Source organism: Diceros bicornis, chromosome 3 (genome assembly GCF_020826845.1).
Source record: "Diceros bicornis minor isolate mBicDic1 chromosome 3, mDicBic1.mat.cur, whole genome shotgun sequence".
Lineage (NCBI taxonomy): Eukaryota > Metazoa > Chordata > Mammalia > Perissodactyla > Rhinocerotidae > Diceros > Diceros bicornis.
In genome coordinates, this window is record NC_080742.1 from 28587881 (window position 1) to 28610195 (window position 22315).

At 36.8% G+C, this 22315-nt stretch overlaps 1 protein-coding gene across 4 annotated transcripts in view; it reads left to right on the top strand.

Moving 5' to 3' along the window:
- CDK14 (cyclin dependent kinase 14) overlaps positions 1–22315 on the top strand; it is a 537486-nt gene that overhangs the window by 228607 nt on the left and 286564 nt on the right. The gene's annotated exons all lie outside the window — the stretch shown is intronic.

Consider the following 22315-nt stretch of genomic DNA (forward strand, 5'->3'; position numbering starts at 1 on the left):
GATTAAATAGCATGATGGTGATTACTCCATCAAAGGAAGTTCACAGACAATAAAAAATGCTTTTTTCTTTGGACTTGTAACTTGGTTTCTCAAAAGCATCCTTATTTTAGGCTATTTTTTTGTGGAAGAAAGCCTGATACTTACAATTTAAACTTCAGAGTTTTTCCCCTTGGTTGATGTTTCAGCTATTAATTAAAACTTCCAATTTGCATAGCACACAATAAAATGATCTTATTGTGTTGAGAGTATTATTGCTACAAGACTTGGACTTGAACTCATAATTAATCTTTCTCCATTTCTCTTAGAAAAACATATGGTATTTGTGTAGCACCACTTCAGCATTTAACTGTGGAATCATGAAATGTAACTATGATAATTAACATCCCAATTTTCACAGATGGATCTGAGAACATGTAATTTATAAGATACAAATGACATTGGTGGAGACTTATTGACAAGAATAGCTGTAGGTATTGTGAATGTATTAAGATCCCATTTTGTAATTACCAGACTACTTTTTAAAAAATATGAAATAGTTTCCATTTTTCCTTAAAAATATATAATAGAATGAATATTTGCAACATTTTTATCTTGCTAATGTCTGCCTGTGTCTGTCATTTGGAAATTGTTGTCTTATGAAGAAGCCATTCATCTTGTCTATTTACATATAAATGATAGATACATTTGAATAATATGGTAATGTGGCTACAAGGACAGCTAGAGCTGAGCAGTTGAATATATTATGTGCTACCAAGAATGGACGCAGATTCACACATCAATGCAAATATAATTTCTTTTGTTTAACCGATGATTTTGGAGTCAATAACGTATTCAGCTGATTTAGAATTGGAATTTTTGTTTCATATTTTCCAGTATGTCTAGTTGCAATATGTCAATTAAATCTAGATTTTTCTTAGTAGACTTGACTAACTTTTATAATGTTTTGTGGAAAAGAGATTTCAAAAATGTACTTGTTCCCTCCCCCCAAAATTGGATAATTAAATTAAAAGGAAGAAAAATAGTTTGGCCCCTAAAGTCAGTAACATTGATAGAGAAACTAACAAAAATAATGTGAAAATAGGTCATTCAAATCCTAAAAGAGAATTAAATGTATTTGTGAGGGTAAAAATGTGCATATCGAATCAGATGTCGTTTGATGAGTTTTATATTCTGTGGAAGTTGCCACATAAAAGGGAAGAAACTGACTGTCCTGCAATATTTGCTGACTAATTAAGACTGATTTTTAGACAATTATCCTTCTTTGTGTGAGTGAAATTTTCCCCAGTCTCAGTTCTTGTGGAGACATCCCAGGTCCTTTAAATCAACCATATAATAGCATGGACGTATGCAGTACTCTCCAGGCAACATTTCATTCCTAACTTCTCTAGCAGAGTTAAGACATAGATTAACCTGTTCTCTTTTAGAGATTGAGGCAAACTGTGTCATTCATGGCTAGTGATTGCCCTGCCTTTCCTCTTCGTTCAGTTCTCTGCTCCACCTTTATTTCCTTACTTTCCCATTGTTTCTTTGCCTTCGTCTTTTCCGTCTTTCTTTGTCTTTTTCTGTTCTTTTCATCTCTTGTCCTTTTGGTCTCTCTGGTGACGCACTGTTTGTTGCTACAATTGGTTTGTTGAGTTTTGAAGTAAAACGTTTCAATGAATCTCTGAAATCAGAGTTGGGGAGGGTGGGGAGAAGAGCTCCAGGCTGTGGAAGTATCTCACAAGAGTCTTCCCAGTTAGAGGAGGGAAGGTGTGACTCTGGCAGCATTAGCCTGACTGTGTGGCAATTGCCCAGTACAAAAATAACTTCCTAAATATTTCCTAAAGTTTTTATTTTCGTACACTGCTTTTTCATTGCTTGTTTGTACTATGCCGATATCGCGAGGAAAATTAAGGTTCTTACATACTTGAATGAATTAGTTTAATCAGATTGCTGTCCTCCCAGTATCTAGCAGAAATAATCTAGCCCTACTCTTTTCTTGTGTGTTTCGTAGCAGTGGAAAGGCGATAGTAATTTCAAAGCATGAAATGCCTTGGGAATTAGAGCAGATCTAGGTGAGGGGCATAGGGTAGGAAACAGGGGGACACTGTGGGCTCGGGATGATGAATGAGGGATCAGAAAGGGAGGTGAAAGAGTGTTTAAGACAAGTATGAGCACAATACTAAAAACCAACGACTCAAATTTATTGAGCTTTATGCTGGGCACTGTGCTGGGGACTTCACATTCATTATCGCTTTTGATGTTCTCAGCAGCATTGTGGAGCTATGAATATCACTACTTTACAAAGGAGAAACCTAAGGGTTAGGGAAATTAAGTGCTTTTCTAGAGTCTTGTACCGTGTAAGATGGACTCAGACCCATCTTACTCTGTATCCTAATTGCAGTGTTGCATCTCCTGTTTATTTTTCCAACTTAGGTTGAGCCTTTGGTCAGAAAAGGGAAAGGAAATTTTCTGCTTTCTTTCCACAACTCTCTCCTATTTTGCACTTAAGATCCTGAGTGCAGTTAAATCTTAAATACAGTTAAACTGCTTTATAGTTTCAGTAAGTTTTGTAAACTGGTCCAAAACTTAGTCATTTAAAATTTTACTTTATGAAATGTTTTAAATTTCCATAAAGCAAACTTATAAGTTACAGTATTGACCCATGTATTTTCACTGGAATCTACTTAAAGGTACACACAGACAGACACAGACACACACAGACATACACACACACACACACAGGACCTTGTTATTTAGCAAGCCCTAAAATCAATATCAAACACTTGAATCTACAATTTCCTAAGCTTAATGATGATATTGCCATATTTTAAAATTGTTAACATCAAAGTTATTTTCTAAAAAATGTTGATTTTGTAGTTGCATGTAGTTAATAGGACCTTTTTTTGAAGGAAGGGAATGAGTTAAGTTAAACAGTGTAAGAAAAATCAATACATTATGCCCATTAAAACCATACCTCATGCCCATTAAAACCCTAGATGTGAAGGGAAGGTGATAATTTAAGATTCATTAGGTGCTATTGGATTTTTCCTTTGGACTTTAGAATTAATTAAGTGTTCAAGGGTTTTAGGAGGTACCTATAAAATTTTAGTTCCACAAAGTGCAAGATTCTTATTTATGATAATGTATACATTGCATAAATATATTTCTGTTCTCTGCTTTAAAAGAAAACTCTAAGCCTAGCTGCTTTATATTATTCCCACAAATGACGTTTTAGGTTACATAAAAGCCTTCTGAGGGCCAGAATGATGAAATAAGGGATGAGAAGTTAGTGACGTGAAAGAATATTCGAGGAAATGACTTTGGAGGTCATTATTAAAGTGATTCGGTGGCTAATAGGGTATTGTTAGTATAAGCTGTCTCTTAAGTACCGTGAAAAGCTCCTAAAACATCTGAAATTTAGATTCTCATATACTTTCAAAGCGTGTGGATATAATGATCTGCAAGTTGTAAGGTTGGGAGCACCCTGGGAAATGGGCTGCCCAGGATGCTCACATCTCAGTCACGTAACATGTGGGCCCCTGTGACGCATGCGATTTTTGAGTACTGCCTTCTTCCACTTGTCAAACGCAAAGGAGCATCTTTAACCAAGGAGTGCCTCAATTAGCTTGAAAAGCTATCTGGTTTCATAATGGTCTAAAATACTGTCACAGCTATCTTTCTTCCTGCATGAGCTTGAGACTTGGAAGAGAAATACAAAAAATATTGAAAGTGCGGGGCCGGCCCCGTGGCTTAGCGGTTAAGCGCGCGCGCTCCGCTGCTGGCAGCCTGGGTTCGGATCCCCGGTGCGCGACGCACCGCTTCTCCGGCCATGCTGAGGCCGAGTCCCACATACAGCAACTAGAAGGATGTGCAACTATGACATACAACTATCTACTGGGGTTTTGGGGGGAAAAATAAATAAATAAAGTTAAAAAAATGTTAAAAAAAAAAAACCACCAGAAAATGTTCAAGCCATTCTATTAAAAAAATTTTATTATTTTTTTTATTTTTTGCCAAAGACAAATAAGTGCCACATTACCCTATTTAACGCCATGCTGAAAAATTTAAAGCAGGTTCCATAAGTGGAAATAAGAACATTAATAGTAAACATAATTATGTAAATATGTATTACCATTAGTTAAAGTACACAACTATTCTGTTCTATTTTAAATTACATGAGAGCAAAGTATATATAGCAGCACTTTTCATTACACATTCAATAATTATGTATAAGAAGAGAAGCAACAAACTTATAGCTAATCATGATATTCATTGGAGCAATCATTTTATTTCTTCTACTGTGCTGTAAACTAGTGAAATATTGCAAACTAATGTGCAGCATTATGTAAAACAAAAATCTGTATTCCACGTGAAACAAAACTCTCACCAAAAATTATATAAAGTGATTTATGTCACCAAAATTCCCATAAGTTATTTTTATAGTGCTTAACATTCTACAAAGCACTTTCATAAATGTGATTCCATTAGATTTTATCTTTAGCCCTTTGAAGTACATAAGGCATGTATTATTGTTACTCAATTTTTTATTGATGAGGAAAAATAACGCTTAGAGAATTTAAAACAGATTTACTAAAATCACTCAGATAAGTTAAAAGGGTAAAGATAAGACTTTGGTTCAAGTCTTCTATGCCTAAAGATCCTTGTTATTCCATTTCACCCTTCAGTCTACTGGTGTGAACTGTCTTTATAGCTTTATATCATGGTCTGAGGTATGTGTGATGTTAGGATGTGGGACTGGCAGTTGAAAGTTATGTTCTGTCTTTTCACCTTGCCACACAATTTACCTAATGATTTGGTTTCTCTGCCTCATATGTTTTGATTTCTAAATCTATGAAGAATGCTTTAATTTGCATGATTTTATACCACATCTGTTCACAAAAACTGTAGCTCTCCATCAGTATTCTGGTTTCCAGATTAAACTATCCTGGGGCAATTGAACATTTTTCTGCTTTCCTATGAGGTAAAATAAATGTGCACATGTGCACTTACAACTTTAAAGTGGTCAGGGAAGTCCTTGCTGAGAAGGTGAGCGGTATTTAGGTGAAAATCTGAAGGGAGAGGGTGAAGGAGGAAGACAGATATTTGAGGCAAGAGCATCCCAGACAGAAGGTTCACGCGAGGAGCAGCAGGGCTCCTGTGGCTGGAATGGAGGGGGCAAGGGTGACAGTAGGATGAGACCAAGTCTAAGACATGGAGGGTCCAGATTGTGTGGGGCCTTGTAAGATTTTGTTTTAATGAATTTTGCTTTTACTTAGAATGAGATGGGAAGCCACTAAAGGGTGCTGAGCGGAGAAACGATCTGATCAGACATATTTTAATTGAATCTCTGGCTGCTTTCTTAAGAATAGACTGAAAGTGGGCAAGTTCTGAAACAGGGAGACTCATTAGGAGGCTATTAGAGTCATCTAATCATGAGATGATGTCAGCAGTGGAGGTGAGAAGTGGTTGGATTCTGGATATATTTTCAAGGTTGAGCTGATGGCATTTGATATGCGATTTGAGAGACGAAGAGGAGTCAAGGATGACCCCAGTGATTTTGGCTTGAGCAACTGCAATAGTGGAGCTGCTATGAGGAGAGCGGGGGCAGACTGCAGAAGCAGCAGTGTGAGGAAGATGCAACTCAGTTTTAAATGGGTTAAGGTTGAGATGCCAATTACATATGAAAGTGGAGATGTCACAAGGCAGTTGGATACATGAGTCTGGAATTTAGGAGAGAGGTCTAAGATAGAGACTTAGAAGTTGTCTGGGTCATAGATATTATTAAACAAGGGGATTGGATGAGATCACTAAATGTAGTAATTGTTACATTGGTGGCCCTAAATGACCCATGCCTTCTGAAACTCACACCCTTGTGTAGTCCCTGCCCCTTAATCTAGGCTGGGCTTGTGACCTGCTCTCATCAATAAAGCAACATGGTAGAAGTGCCACTATGCCAGTTGTGGTCCTGACAGCCTCTGTTTTGCACTCTTGAGCATCCTGACCAGCCATGTTTAAATTCCATTTGTCCTGCAGGAGAGACCATGTGGAGAGGCCACGTGGAGAGGGAGAGGCCCTAGACTACGCGGAGGAGAAGTGAGAACCCAGAAGACAGTCTGAAGTTAGACTCTAGACATAAGACCCCAGCCAAGCCATGCCCAGCCAGCTTGGCTAAGTGCCAGACATCTGACTGAAGAAGGCATCTTGGGTGGGGTAGGGGGTGCATTCCAGGCTCACAGATATCACATGGAGCCAAGATGAGTTGTCCTTGCTATGCCTTTTCTGAATTTGCAACCCAAGAATCATGTGAAATAATATAATGGTGGTTGTTTTAAGCCACTAAGTTTTGGGTTAGTTTGTTTTGCAGCAGACAATAACTGAAACACTATGTGAGCAAATAAACACAGAAAATGGAAGAGAGTTTCATGGACTGAACACTAGGGCACTTCAACATTAAGGGTCAAAGTGGTGAGGAACAAGTAAAAAAAGGAGATTATTCATGAACTCAGATAAAACTGTTTCATCTGAGACTCTGAGCTAGAGAGACTTGGGTTTCACAAGAGCAGGGGCTGTTTCTCTAGTGCCTCGCAGAGTGTCTGGTACATAGTAGGTGCTTAGCTAATACTTTTTATATGAATGAATGATTGACATTTGAAACAGGAGGAACAAGAGACTATAATAGTTTTATTACTTAAGGTGAACAACCAAAAGAAAGCAGAACTACTTTATTCATATTTTTAAATTTTGTCTTTATTTTTCTGTTTATCTGTATTCTGTCTTTAGTTTCTATCTATAGTGTTTATTTTTTTTCTCAAAGCAAATATTCTTCCAAGCAGAAGATTTAGAACAAATCTGATGCTGTAGAAATTAGGGCAGGCCTCAGACAATGGGATAGTCAGAAACCACCTAGTTGTGTCAAAGTAATTAAAGTGCCTGGCTGCTCTGAATAAATGTACCAGTCACAGTTCTCTACTGCAAGCAACAGAAATTCTCTTTGGCTGAATTAATCAGAAAAGTTTATTGAGAGGATATTGTGTAGCTGACAGACCTGCTGGGAAGACTTTAAAAATGTGCAGGAACGGTGTGAAGCTGGATGGTCAGAACCAGAGCCAAAATCAGGCCATGGAGCTGTCAACTGGGCACCTGCTGCTGCCGGGAGTGTTGGCTCCAGGCGTTGTCTCTTACTTCGCTGGCCTGGCTGCCCTGGGTGACTGGCTGCTATCACCTCTGCTGAGGATGCCAAAATGGCGTCTACAGTCTCCCTGCTTCTTTGGGTTGTTAGCTCCTAAAGCTAAGTTAGAGCTGGCAGTTTGGTTAGCTGACATGAGGTCACGTGCCTATGTTTTGACTGCACAGGCCCCTGAGAAAGTGAGTGTCTGGCCTTTTGGCTTTTGTAATGGTAGGTGGGTCTTGCCTCCCATCAAAATTCATAAAGCAGGGGATTTTCCCAACATAGGGAATACATTCAGATACAGGACACACTTCCCTCAGTTCCCTGCTCTTCTCAACTTCCCTTCCCCCCTAAAAACTCCTCATAAACACCCACTAGAATAAATTCATTATGCCGTCCCAGATAAATTACATCTAGAATGTGAAAAGAATTGCAGATGGTGTATTCATAAAACCATTGTGTGTAATCTTTGATAAACCATCAAGAATGAAGGTGAGCAAAAGTAATGCTGGTTTTTAAAAGGTAGTGGGGAACGACCTCTGAGTCTATAGACATATAAGCTTACTATAAAACATTAGTGAAATTCAAAAATAGATTTTTACACGTTATAGTCTAATAATCTTCATTCCCTTTTAGTAAGAAACAGTGTTATTTCTTTATTTCAGCAAAGCTTGCTACAGGGACTCTCATGAGATCCTTATAAACAGAATAAAATTGAAATCCAGTTGTTAGAAGGTTATTATTCTTTCAGTTTATTGCTGGTTGAACAACTTCATCGAAAGCCTATTGATTAATGGATTGACATCGGGGTGGAGAGAAGTCTGTCGGGGTGTGCCGGGGGGCATGTCCTTGACCATGTCCTGTTTGATATTTTATTAATGATTTGGATGAAGACATGGGGATCATGTGCTTGACCTATTTGTGTGTGTGTTGTGGCTGGGAGCCATAATTAACACTTGGGGTGATGGAATCAGGGGTCAAAAAAAATCTGATAAAATGATGAGCTGAACCTACAAGGCGAATTGCTATAGGAATAAGTAAAAAAGTGTATTTGGTTAAAAAAAAAAAAGTTCAACCTAATTGTCAAAAACAGGATGGAGGAAAGTTAACTTAAAAACAGGTCACCTGAAAAAGACTAGTGAACTTTTCAGCTCAAAGAACTGAGGCAAACAGGAGTGTGCACCCAGGAGGGTCAATATACTCTGGGTTGTTTACAACTTGAAACCAGTAAAGGTGCCGGGTGGACTTATTCAGGAGAATTAAAGACATAGTGGAGAGTAGAGAAAAGAGAACGTACGTTACATATTCCAGACAGGATAAGAAAGCCAAGTGTGAGAGTTCTGGGGAGGCTAGTTTTGGCTTAATCCTGGGAAGATTGTTCAAATGTTTATGTTACTTGTAAATTAAATTCAGTGCTCTGAAGTATAATATGAGTACCTTATCACTAAAAGTATTCAAGTAGAGGATAAATGGATCCGCACCAGAAATATTGTAGGGAGGGTTCCTAACCTGTACTCCATGCAAGGGATTGAACTATTTAATTTGGATATGTTATTTTATGTAGTTTCAACTGAAACCATGAAGTAGGTATAAGGTCCCTCCATTTTGCAGATGAGGAAATTCAGGCTAAGATGTCAAATACTCCACGCATGCTCTTTCCAATGGCTGCACCATATCATCCATCTCCTTTGTCAAGTATGAATCCAGGTAACTCCAAGTTTACATAGCAAAAGATTGCCCAAGCTTTTGTAGCTGTTATGTAAATTCATCCCATTCAGCATAATTTTTGGAAGCAGAAACGCAACTTATTATGGTCATTCACTTAATTGATTTGTTCAGTCATTCATTCATTTTTTTTCCTCTGACATATATGGACTGTCTTCTCTGTGCCAGGGACTATCCTTAAGCTGTAGAGATACAAATATATAGCTCTTGCTTTTAAAGAGGTTGAAATCCTGTGGAGGACTGTGATCTTAGACTAGCTAATCTCCATGTGCCGTTTGAGTTTTAAGTTGTTGTCGCAGATCTTCATGTGTCGTGGGACTAGAACATATTTGCGTTTTAATGAAAACAATAGGAAAACTGGATTTGACTCATAGACTTTTCTTTATGGAAGAGTTTCAAGGATGTTTTAGTTTCACATTTGGAGAACTAGTTCTGCAGTATAATATTATGACCTGTATTCTGAAGCCAGCCTTGGTGGTCTAGTGGTTCAGATTCAGTGTTCTCACCTCTGAGGCAAGTTTGTTTCCCGGTCAGGGAACCATACCAACTGTCTGTCGATTGTCATACTGTGGTGGCTGCGTGTTGCTGTGATGCTGAAAGCTATGCCACTGGTATTTCAGATACCAGAAGAGTCACCGATGGAAGACAGGTTTCAGTGGAGCTTCCAGACTAGACAGAGTAGGAAGAAGAACCTGGCCACCCACTTCTGAAAACATTGGCCGTGAAAACCGTATAAATAGCAGTGGAGCATTGTCTGATATGGTGCCAGAAGGTGAGAGGGTGGTGCAAAATGACCAGGCAGGGTTCCGCTCTGCTGTACACAGGGTCACTAGGAGTCAGAATCGACTCCACGGTGCTAACAACATATTTTGAAGGGGTGGGTTGTCATTTAGAACCAAGTACTGAATGTGAACAGATGTAAGTAAACATTGTGGATGACTAAATGTGCATGCAGCATAAGATAGAAGAATTCTGAACCATAAGGAGAAATTAAAGAAATGAAAAGGAAACAAGCTAACTTTGAATCAGTGCTCTGTTATGGACTTCTCATTTTCTCTAATTGGTAGGATAAAGTCAATTAACTTCTTTTCTGTCCCTTTTCCCTAATGGCTTTTTCTCATCTGATAAGGAAGCATGGTCTCTTTTAGTCAGTTTCAACTATGTTTGTTCACTATCATGTTGGGTGCTGAGATTTTAGTTTATTTATTCTGTTTTCATTGTAACTATCTTCTCTATGTTCTAGTTTTATTTCATATGGTTGCCATCCTTATTAGGAACTCCTAATCATAGTTCAGTAATATAATTCACATGATTCAAGATGGAAGTGTGTCTGGTCCTACAGTAAACGCCTGATTATCCACAAAAACACAGCTATGAGTACATTTCACTATAGATGAAACTGTTTTTATGAAAATACATTATGCCTCTATGTTTTTTAAAATTTTAATTATTTTTCTTACTTTAATTTGGAATTTCATCATTTAAACTACAGACATTTAATGGGGAAGCTGGGGTAATATGTGATATTTGAAGAGAATAGACTGAAAAAAGACTTTATTGGTAGAGGGAAATCATAGGGAAGATAAGAACAGTAATAGAGAATTCCTTTAGAAAGAAAAGAACATTTTGCATATTAATCATTTGTCTTTTTCTCACAGGAATTATTTCCTTATTTCTTAAGTTAAGAAAACAATAATCTTGAAAAAACTGTGCGTGTTTCAGGGATCGGGGGAGGCAGGAGAGTGATGCATTAAATGTAATAAGATCGACAATAATGAGCAGCTTGGAGAAACGTTCCAGCTAAGGTACTAAAGTTGCCATCTGATGAAAGTACTCAAGATCAGGATGAGGATGATCAATAATTCCAATTACCTTCGTGTTATGTTTGAATAGGCCATTAAGTAATTGGAGAAAAAATCATTAGCAAATTTATCTCTTAAGTGAGAAAGTATGCATTATTATATATCATACAAAATGGGGTATCTGCAACTTCTCGCCAATTTTCAGAATCAATAATTTGGTAAATGCATATCATTATAATAACCATTTAGGATTTTCTTTCACTTTATTATTATTATTATAATTATTTCTTGCATTTCAAGAATATTTAGATAACACCACATAGTGTTTTAGTTTAATACACGTTTTATGCTTTGGTAAAGGGGTATTAAACCCATTCCAGGTTTAAATCATACGTGTTTTTGATGTGATTGTTATTTTTGTGAAAGTTATGTATCAAATGCGTTTAGTCAGTTCTAAGATTTGTTATAAAAAACAGCAGTTTTTACTTTCAACTCTTTTAGCTGATTCTTTCGGATTTTCCTCTGAATATCTAATAAGGCTTTCTTTTATTATCACTTCTTGATTATTCACCTTTTGACATCATCCGTTGATTCCTACAGTGAAAAATGGGAATTACCTTTTTTTTTTTTCATTCTTCCACTTTCAAACAAATGAACCCATTCTGTTCTGCCATCCCCTCAACCTCCCATCCTCTCAATATAGGTATATTATAATTAGTTTTAGATCAGAAATTCAATATGTACATTATTATGTCAATATAAATCTTGTTTATAGCTGAGGCATGTAGTATACTGTGATTACTTTTCCCCTTCAGTTCAACTTTTGGTTTCCTTGAACTTAATTTCCCATCTACATTTCTACCATTAATTCAAGCCCCCCCCCCACCCCCACCCCCCCCCACCCCCCCAAGCGTCTGCCTGGTGCATCTCTTTCACTGGTTTCCTGGGATGCCCTTCCCCTCTCCTGGGCTAGAGCTCTTTTTTTCCTCCATCTCATGTTGTTTTGTTTTGGGGGGAGCACAATTTCTAGTAATTTCCAGGGAAAGAATGTGTAGAAGATTTTTTTTTTTTGAGACATTGGCATTTCTGAAAATATCTTTATCCTGCACTCATGCTTGATTGACATTTTGGCTAGATATAGAATTCTCAGTTGAAAATAATTTCATTTGAATTTCAATGGAGGGGCCAGCCCCGTGGCATAGCGATTAAGTGCTTGCGCTCTGCTGCTGGCGGCCTGGGTTCGGATCCTGGGCGCGCACTGACACACTGCTTGTCAAGCCATGCTGTGGCGGTATCCCACATAAAGTAGAGGAAGATGGGCATGGATGTTAGCTCAGGGCCAGTCTTCCTCAGCAAAAAGAGGAGGATTGGCATGGATATTAGCTCAGGGCTGATCTTCCTCACAACAATAACAAAAAAGAATTTCAATGGCATTGCTCCATTGTTGTCTAGTTTCCATTGTTGCTGTTAAAATATTGCTCTTTATTTCCAGTGTTCTGAAATTTCATGATGAAGCGAAAAACAGACCAAGGTGCAGCTTTATTTCCATCGGGTGCACCTTTTCAGTCTGGAAACGCATGTTTTTCCACTCTTTTCTTTTTTTTTAAACAAACGGTTTTATTGAGATATAATTCATATGTATATGTGTATAATTCAGTAGTTTTTATTATATGCACAGAGTTTTGGAACCATCACTACTATCTAATTTTAGAAAGTTTCATCACCCTAGATAGAAGCCCCATCCCATTAGCAGTCACTCTGAATTCTCTACCCTTCCAACCCTAGCAGCCACTAATCTAGTTTATGTCTCCATAGATTTGCCTGGACATTTCATATAAATGGAGTCATTAATATGTGACTTTTTGTGACAGGCTTCTTTCACTTAGCATAATGTTTTTGAAGTTCACCCATGTTTTTGCATGTGTCAGCACTTCATTCTTTTTTATGGCGGAATAATATTCCATGGTATGGATATACAACTTTTTGTTTACCCATTCATCAGTTGATGTACATTTGCCTTGTTTTCACATTTTGGCTATTGTGAATAGTGTGCTATGAACATTTGTGTACAAACATTTATTTGAGTACCTGTTTTCAATTCTTTTGAGTATATGCCTAGGAGTAGAAGTGCTGAGTCATCTGATAACTCTATCTTTAAGTTTTTGAGGGGCTATCAAACTATTTTCCAAAGTGGATGCATCGTTTTACAATCTGACCAGCAGTGTGTGGGGGTTCCAATTTTTCCAAACCCTCACCAGTACTTGTTATTGTCTGTCTTTTTGATTACAGTGGGTGTTTAGTGGTTTCTCATTGTCATTTTGTTTTGCATTTCTGTCATGACTAATGATGTTGAGCATCTTTTAATGTGCATATGTCCTTCTGTTCCAAGAAATTGTCCTAAGTTATTTCGTTATGGTTTCCTCCCTTCATTTTCTCTTTTCTCTTTGGGTCTTTTAATATTTAAATGTTGAACCTCCTGGATTGCCCTTCTCATTTTCTTGTCTTTTCTCTCCTATTTTCTAATTATTTTTTCTTTTAGCTCAGTGTTAAGGGACATTTTTTCAACTTGGTGTTTCACCTATTCTATAGAAGTTTTTAAATTTTAACATTATTAATTTCTTTTCTTTTTTTTTTTTTTTTGTGAGGAAGATCAGCCCTGAGCTAACATCCATGCCAATCCTCCTCTTTTTGCTAGGGAAGACTGGCCCTGGGCTAACATCTGTGCCCATCTTCCTGCACTTTATATGGGACACCACCATAGCATGGCCTGACAAGTGGTGCATCTGGTGCGCGCCCAGGATCCGAACCCAGGCCGCCAGCAGCGGAGTGCGCACACTTAACCGCTACACCCTGGGGCAGATCCCATTAACATTGTTAATTTCTAAGATACCTTTTTGTTCTCAGAATATTCCAATTTATAATATCCTTTTCTTGTTTCAAGGTTGCAATATTTTTTCTTACCTCACTGAAAATGTTAGTAATAGTCTTTTTGAAGCTTTTATGACAGTATTTTCTCTGTTTCTACCAAGTTATTATTCAGTATTCTTTTAGTTTGTTTTGGTCTCTGTCTTTAATATTAGAGGCTATGGTTTGATAGCTAGTGATTCTTGGCTGTCTGGTCTTACTTAAAGGCGGTACCGTAACACCCTGATTGAGAGCTCCGACTATGTGCATGGCTGGTTCACCGTGAATTTCGCTGTAGGAAGTGACTAAGCCATTTTGTTGAGAAACCCTTGATGTCTGTATCCATCTTTCCTGCAGTGCTGTAAGATGCCCAGTGAAGATTCTTCTAAACTCCTGCCTGGAGGATAGAGGCCTCGCTGCCAGTTTTCTGGAAGCAGAGTGGAGGATAGGACCCCGCTCAATCCTCCTGTTTCAGGATGGTATCCCTGTCCCTGATTGGTTGGTTTCCCCAGTTCAGACGCTCTGTTTTATCTTCTCCAGTTTAGGGAGAGACAGTCATCTTCTTAAGCAGAGTAGGAAGAGGGATCTAAGGATTAAACAGCTGCTGCAAAGACTTTCAACTAATCTTTCATATTCTGCGCCTCCACGTGTAGACCTTCTGTTCAGTCCCACTTCCTGGTGCCACCAACCCCTGAGGCTGTCAGTTGTCCTGATATACAAATAGGGCTGCTGCTAGGCTTCCCCGCTGCCGGTTGAATAGTCCATCTGCTTGTCTGCTTCTATTCTGCTGTGCTAAACTTGCGACCATGGGTTTTGGAGCTCATAACATTTGGTGAGTGGAGGTTCAGGAGAGTGCAACATAGGTGCGTATGTTCAGTTTGCCATCTTTACTCTGGAATCTCATCCATTCTTAATAAATTCAAATATGAACAAATGCTCGCGCTTGTCGTTGTGTAAACCACTGTGTGATTAGATACTTTTTTTCACGTTAATGGTGGTGAAGCATATAAACCTTTGCGATTTATCAGTTGTCAGAATTTATCAAATGTGACAGGGCTGGTGGGAGTGAAGATATTCAAATTAACTGTTATTAGATTATTGCCCCACCAATAAAATTTTAGACACATGAGCAGTATCTGAAGTGCAAGTGGGCCTTTTTTAGGATGTCCTGTCTTAATGGAAAATACGTATTCTTGTTAATTGGTCAGTTAGTTGTTATTTTCTTTGTTTTGTATTTTCATTTGTTATGATGATTGTGAGATGTTGATGCACTGTATTAACACACACTCATACATATGATAATATTTTATTTTTACAATATAAGAGTATGTATGAGAAAATAAACAATGGTGAAGGATTCTGATTTTGAAACTTAATTATTAAGAATATATAGATTGTTCATTTTGCAGGTTCATTATCTTTTTGATTGCTCTGTATGATTAGAGACCTCCTTTTTAGACAATGAACTTTTGTGTCTTGAGTTAACATCCAAATTCAAGTGAGTAATTTACTCCTTTCTCACTAGCAGATACAAGTCCAGTTATAAATCCCCAACAGATGCTCAAGCCTCGTTTCTATTTCATAATTCAGGAACTGAAAAACTAATTTGTCATGGCAGCTATTTGCTAAGTAAGAATTTTCCGTCTTCTGGGTTTTTCTTTTTTTCTTGAATATGTGATCTTTGTTTTAAAGGTTTGATTTAAAGGTTTCAGTTGTTAGCTTTCCTTTCAGCTATCGTCAAGGACATTTGGAAGATTGAATTGGTTCTCTTTTCTCTTCCTTCTGTTTCTCTAGCCTTTTTCCTTGGATAAGGAAGTTAGATGCAGCAAGGAAAGGTAAATGTTGAGCATTCTGGCTAGAATTTCAGGAAATATATTGAGGAAAGATATCTAATTCTAACAACAAGATAAAAAGTAAAAATGCTAGAGGAAAGAGTTATGGGGAGAGATGATTAGTAACAGAATATTTATTAGAAGAAAAGAAAAGACTAAGGATTTTTTTTTTTGTAATCATATTTTACTTGAGTAAAATATCATAAACTGCGGGGTATCTTGTAAAGAGTGGAAAGGGCAACGTGATCATTCTTGTCTGGCATTGTGACATCTGTGTGAGATGAATGAGCAGCTAGTCTCCCTGAGGGCAGGGTCTGGTTTCTCATTTGATGTATCTCGTAGTACAATTACAGTGGGGACTCTATAAATCTTTGCCAAATTAATATGGTTATTTCCATAGAATAGATGCATCAGACACAATTGTGTGTGTGAGAGAGACAGAAATGTAGAGTCATTTTTCAAGGTGTTCATTAAAATACCCTTACCGATTGTGACAGATACAGAAATATGGGGTCCATAGCCTCCTTTAAAGAAGGACTTGCTGCGTAGCTGTAGAAAATATGGTCACCAAATGCCTCCCCCTGTCAGCAACTCCAGGATCTGTCTCAGCTGCAGAGACCCATCTTGAATGAGGTCACTCCTTTCCCCAGGCATCCTGTATCTGGTGACTATGTTAGGTGGGGGTATCAAGGCCTGGTCAGTTCTGCCCAGTGCAGGACAACTCTTATGCTAGGTTGGCCAAGGCTTTCTTGGCCTGCAGTGCACTTTGACTTTTTTTTTGTCCAATCCTGCTTCCTTCTCTTTCCTTTTCATCTAATAAACGTTTTTATACCTTTTACATTATAAGCATGTTGCACCTCCAAACTCCATCTGGAAAACCCAACCTATGACATAGAGTTATAATGATTAATTTAAAATACAACTTAACCCTTTAATTTAACAGAGATTTGTTTACTTTTAGGGAAGTTACTGTTAGAATATGGGGTTCTGAGTATACCAGACATATTTCTAGAAAATCAAAAGATTTTTAGAGTTTAGAGGGAAAAATAATAACATGGTATAGCAAGAATTTCTAGAAAAGTTAACTTTGCATGAGAAATAATTGAGTGACTTCATAAAATTGTAACATCCTTTTCAGTTACTAAACCCTTGACAAAAGGTTCGTTTAAAAATCAGTGCAAATATGTACATATATGTGTGTATTTCATATTCTTACTGTATTATCAGTAAGAAAAAATTGAGTATGATTTGCATCATGCAGAAGACTGCTATTATTCTCTGGTATTTGGATCCCAATCCCTATAGGAAGGTTATACCCTCTTTCCCTATTGAATTTAGGCATGGCCGTGTGGCTTGCTTTGGCCAATAAATTGTGAGCAAAAGTTATTTGTTATCGCAGCATAACCTGGCCTATCCTGACTAATATATCCGAAATTACTTACAATCCAGCCACCTCAGAGAAAGCCAGTGCAACCGCGTGTTATCTTTGAAGACTTCTTTTATGATTTATACTCACATGAGTGTTGTATGTGTGTACATATGCATGTTTATTTATATGTATACTATGCTCATATACTACATATGCTGTTTTTTATCCTTTTAAAAAACTCACTGAAGTTAATGCCACTGTTGTTCCAAATCAATAAATGTAGTTATATATCAATGTTTATCCACATTTTAAAATTCATGCACCCTTTGTATTAATATAAAAATCCCATGCTTTTCTTGATATCCTTTTAAATCTTGGATAAATTTAAAATTCTTAATAAAACAAATTCAAATAATGATTTTAAAAGATTTTATTCAACACTTGATTCTGGCTTTTTAACGTTTAAAAACCAGATGTTTTATCAATGAGGGCACCAAATCAGCTTGCTTGCTTAACACGAGTTTTTGTATCATAGGTAGTGTCAAGGGTCAAATACAAATGTGGTCACCTTCCATGTTAAGTATCGTTTCTGCTATGTTAGTTTTGATAGAAATTATTAAAACCAGCTTCATATGTTGATTATGATAATTACATGCCAGGCCTACTAATTTATTTTAAAGTAAATATTGAGATATTTTGCCCAAAACTCTTCAGTATGATTTTCTGAAATTTTTTTGGTAATTAATTCAAATTTGAGATCCAATAACTTTTTTTTTTTTTTTTTTGAGGAGGATCAACCCTGAGCTAACATCTGTTGCCAATCCTCCTCTTTTTGCTGAGGAAGATTGGCCCTGAGCTAACGTCCGTGCCCATCTTCCTCTACTTTATATGGGACGCCGCCACAGCATGGCTTGACAGGCGGTGCATCGGTGCGTGCTCGGGATCTGAACCTGCAAACCCCGGGCTGCCGAAGCGGAGTGTGCACACTTAACTGCTTGTGCCACCGGGCCGGCCCACCAATAACTTTTTAAAAATTTCTAAGACTGACTTTCAGATGGTGTTTTCAACCACAGCATCAGGAAAGCACTGCCTGAATTCATCCTAGACAGAGTTGGTGAGATTTTATTCTTTCTCTTGAAATTTTTTTCAGTAGCCTTTTTATGGCAAATTGCACTAAGTCAAGAGAATGAAAAGATATTTTCAGCTCTGATTTGCTGAATACATAACTAGGTTTTGGCATAAAACTTTAAAAACCTATCATGAGGAGCAATAATGTTGGTCTTAGCTTCTTGAAGTTTCAGGATTCGTATTCAAAACATCAACTATATCTGCCAAATATGTCAGGCTCCTGGGAAAGTTTACTATCTTGGCAAGTTTGCAAGTGTCTAGTGATTGAGAAAAAAATAAAACAGTTCTTTTTCAAAGTATCTTTAATTTCATACTCATGCAGAGCAAGGAATTAAGCACATTTTCTTCGTCCGTGGATTGAGCAAAAGTGAGTAACCAAAAAAAAAAGAAAAGATAAAGAATGATAATTTAATTTGATCTTTGGTAAATTTTTTTAATCTCAAGTAAGTCAACAATTTGACTTATGGCTATAGATCCTGGAAAAGATACTTTGGAATTTCTACTCCGTTTTAACTTTTGGCAATACTCAGAATACAAGAATTCATGAGGTTTCTTTTTCCCTCCTCTGTGATCTGAGGTCTTTTTATTCTTTGCTATTAAAAGAGCCACATCAAACAAAACATTTACGATTTTTGTGGATTCTTGACAGTATGTTTCACTACTCCTCAATTTCTCATGCTTCAGAGCATCATACCCTGTAGGTAAAAACTTACATTTTAAAAAATAACATTAGTGTGATCCCTTTACTCATTTAGTTTGAGAAACCTAAATTACTTTTTCCCTTTTATGTACTATATTGAAATAATTAAAATTAATACTTTTTTAAAAAGCTGTGATCTTACCTAAATGTACTTATGTTTCAGGTGTGCTGCAGGAATAGCAATATAAATTGCCTCTTTCATCATGTATAACAAACATTTCATATACTTGACTGCTTGCCAGGACTTTCTCTGAAATCTTTGTCTTTCTGTATTCTGTATATTCCCACCAGCCAGGAAGATTTAAGTGAGCTGTACATTTGTATTATAAATTTATTTTGAGAACTATTTCTCTAATTTAAGAGATGTTGATTTGTCCCATTTTGGAGTCTATAGCCCACAACCCTTGCTCCGTAAATAATCAGATATTTGTAACCATGTTTAAGAACTCTGAAGTGTTTTGCATTGTAACATCTTAGTAACGTTGCTTCTAATACATCCCTCTGTATTTCCTTGGTGGGGAGAAAAAACCTAAAATTGTTACTACTCAGTCAAATGATATGAACAAGGCAATAAATGATGTTTCCTTTTAGGAAGAAGAGAAAAAGTATTATTGATTTGATTGTCTTTCTTATTTTCCCCATAATCATCAGTAAGCTCCTAAATAGTGAATACTTTCTGTTCATCTTATACATTTTACAATACTTCACCCGTTATAAGAGTTTGAAAATATATTTTGAGTATCAGTTGGTATGCCAAAAAAAGACAAGGTGACAAAATTAACAAATTATAATTGTTTAATATTTTCCTTGTGATTATGCCTTCCAGAATTACTATTTTTAAAATTAAAAATAACATGTACCTGAAGCTCATTACAGTATAATTCATAGAGTTTTCTGAACCACACATCTGATGTGATCATTCCCTGTGTGGGGGTTACTCTTACTCCTTAGAACTGAGATTATAAAAAAGACTCCTCTATTCTCCTTTGGAGCCAACAAAAGTTGTTCCAGAATGGCCGCCTGTGAGTCCTCAGTCTTCTCCCCCACTCTTTATCTCTCCTTCTCTTCTCTCTTCCACTTTAGTTCTCTATTTCTAACTCTTTTTGCTCATGTTGCTTTTGCCCTATAATTTCAAGATCTTCCATATTTCTAGCAGGGCAGCTCCAGGTGTTTTCAGACTTAAGATATTCCTGAGAATTCAGTTCCTTTTTATCTTCCATCTCACGCTTTGACTTCAAAAAATTTTACATGGCCACTTTAACCTTTTTTCTTTTTTCAAATTCTTGAGGGTGTTGGATGATCAGAACATTCCATTCTTTATATCCATTGGCTTTTAATTTTTGCTTTTAAAAATCAGCGTGGCTTCAAAGTAGCATGAATATCTTTTTAAAGTGACTATTTGACTCTGTTAAAATTTATTATATGGTTTAGGCTTGTGAATGGTTTGCCAGAGGGCGTATAAGCCATACCGGCTAGCTCTTTCCTTCACTGTTTCAAGAAAGCACATTTTACACATTCTTCTAATGTGGTAACAGCATATGGTTCGGTAGAACCACAATGTTCCACTTCTAGAAGATTACTCCAAGTTTCTTGAAACTTCCCAACTCTATACTTTGAATTTATTTAATTTAAAAAAGGAAAATCATTTATACCTCCTAGAAGTTTTATAGAGTGAATTATATAGATATAGATATGGATGTAGATATGTGTTCAGTTTATGAATTAGCCTCTACAATACTGAAACTGCTTCAGACACTGGAACTATTGGAGCATGAATGTCTGCACTCTTTTTATCAGAGAAGAATGGTTCACAACAGTCTTACTGCCTGGGTAGAGCTATACAATCTGTCTACCCTTGGTGTCATTGCCAGAAGCCAAATAGTAACTTTTTTGTTTTAATGGAAAAGATCTTTCAGGTTGCTGGTTTTACATGATGGGAATGTGGTTGGAAGTGCTTCCTGTTCCAGTCACCAGCCCCAGGCTGCCCATGCATTATGGATTCAGAAATGACAGCTGAAACCAATTAGGCAGAATTATGGGATAGCTAAGTCACATATAGGTTTTTTATGACCAAAAAGGAGAAGGAGAATATATTATATAATGAAAAAAAGAAATGGCTAATTTAATTAGGAATAAACCACAGCACTTTGATTGCTGTGGGAGGATTTTTATGTAGTATAGACTATTGTGTACGTTAACCACCCTCCCTGCGTTCCCAGGGATTATGTGTGTGGTTTACTGGTAGAATTTCAACATTTCCTAAGCGGCTTACAACCAGGTAAAAATAAAATAACTCAGAAACAGGCTTTGTAATATGTAAAATAAGTCGGTGTAGGAACAGTGGAATATTTGAGAATATTTCATATGAGAACATATCTTTGGGTGATGATGGAATAGATTGGAAGACGATGTTGTTTCTATTGTCGTACCATGTCCTATGATGCAATTTGAGGCACAATAATCTAGTTGTAATTAGAATTTCTACTTCAGAGGGAAGAGATAGCACTTTTGTACTTGTTCATAAATGTCTTGTTTTTGTCATTAAAGGGATTTCAGTGCATTAGCATAAAGTCTAAATAACAGTTGATAGAATACTTACAAAGTTTTATTTTTTAACCACTGTTTAAAAATGGGCCACTTTGATATATAGTGGGTACAAACTTCTTTTATAAAGCATCTTGAATGGCTGTAATTTTGTTTTAAAGGAAAAGTTGATTAATGTTTCTTTTCCTTTTTTCTCACTAATGAATGATGCTCATGTATTGGAACTCACATCATTAAAATTTCATTAATTATGATTTAGAAATGAAATAGAGGAGTACTATAAAGCTTAAGAGAAAAAAATACAATTTCAAAGTCAATTTAAACCTGTGGACTTCATATAAAAGCTGTTTGAAACTAACTGCTCAATAATTTGATGTATTAATTCTTACAGCAGTGTAGGCTGATTAAAACAGAGATTATAGCTAGAGGAAAATGGCATTGATTGCTGTAGAAGAAAGGAGGGCTCAACTTCTGTAAGTTTTCTTCACTTGCCTCTAGCAGCAACTATTCCCCAGTGAATTACGTGACTTGAATAAGCTACAGGTGAAATAGATTAAAAACTAAAATGATAGTGAGTTCTACCAAAGTTCATAACTACCCTTCAAGTGTGGTTTTAGTTAGAATGTGTGTGATGTGTACCAGACATTGGACAATGGTGAAGAAAGTGACAGTAGCCAGTAGTGGAGCAAGCATCACAGGTAAGCATCTGCCGCACTTGCTGCCTTGGTCGCGCTAGCAGTTACCATCGTTGCCACTAATTTTGAGACCACATGTGGTCCCACTGAAGAGTGGAAATAATTGCTCTTGTCCTTTAGAAATTTGCAAATTTCTTGATCTGATCTCTTACCAGTCAGAATGCTATTTAAAGGTTCTTTATAATGAGTCACTTACCTGGAGGAGATTGGAGTGTCTAGAATCCAACTGGGATGAGGACTAGGGAGCTTCTTAAATAATCAAAAATTAGTCAGGGAGAAGAGGGCTCTATATTTTTATGCTTCCAATTTGCACATGTTATCAACTAGTTCTTAACCATCTTTTTAAAAATCATGTTTCCACTTAATTTTTTTGTTTTGTAAATCAAATTTTTATTAATTTCAAAATAAAAGTAAAACTGAACCTTGATACTTAAACATAAACCAATCCCTTAAGAACTAAAGAAAG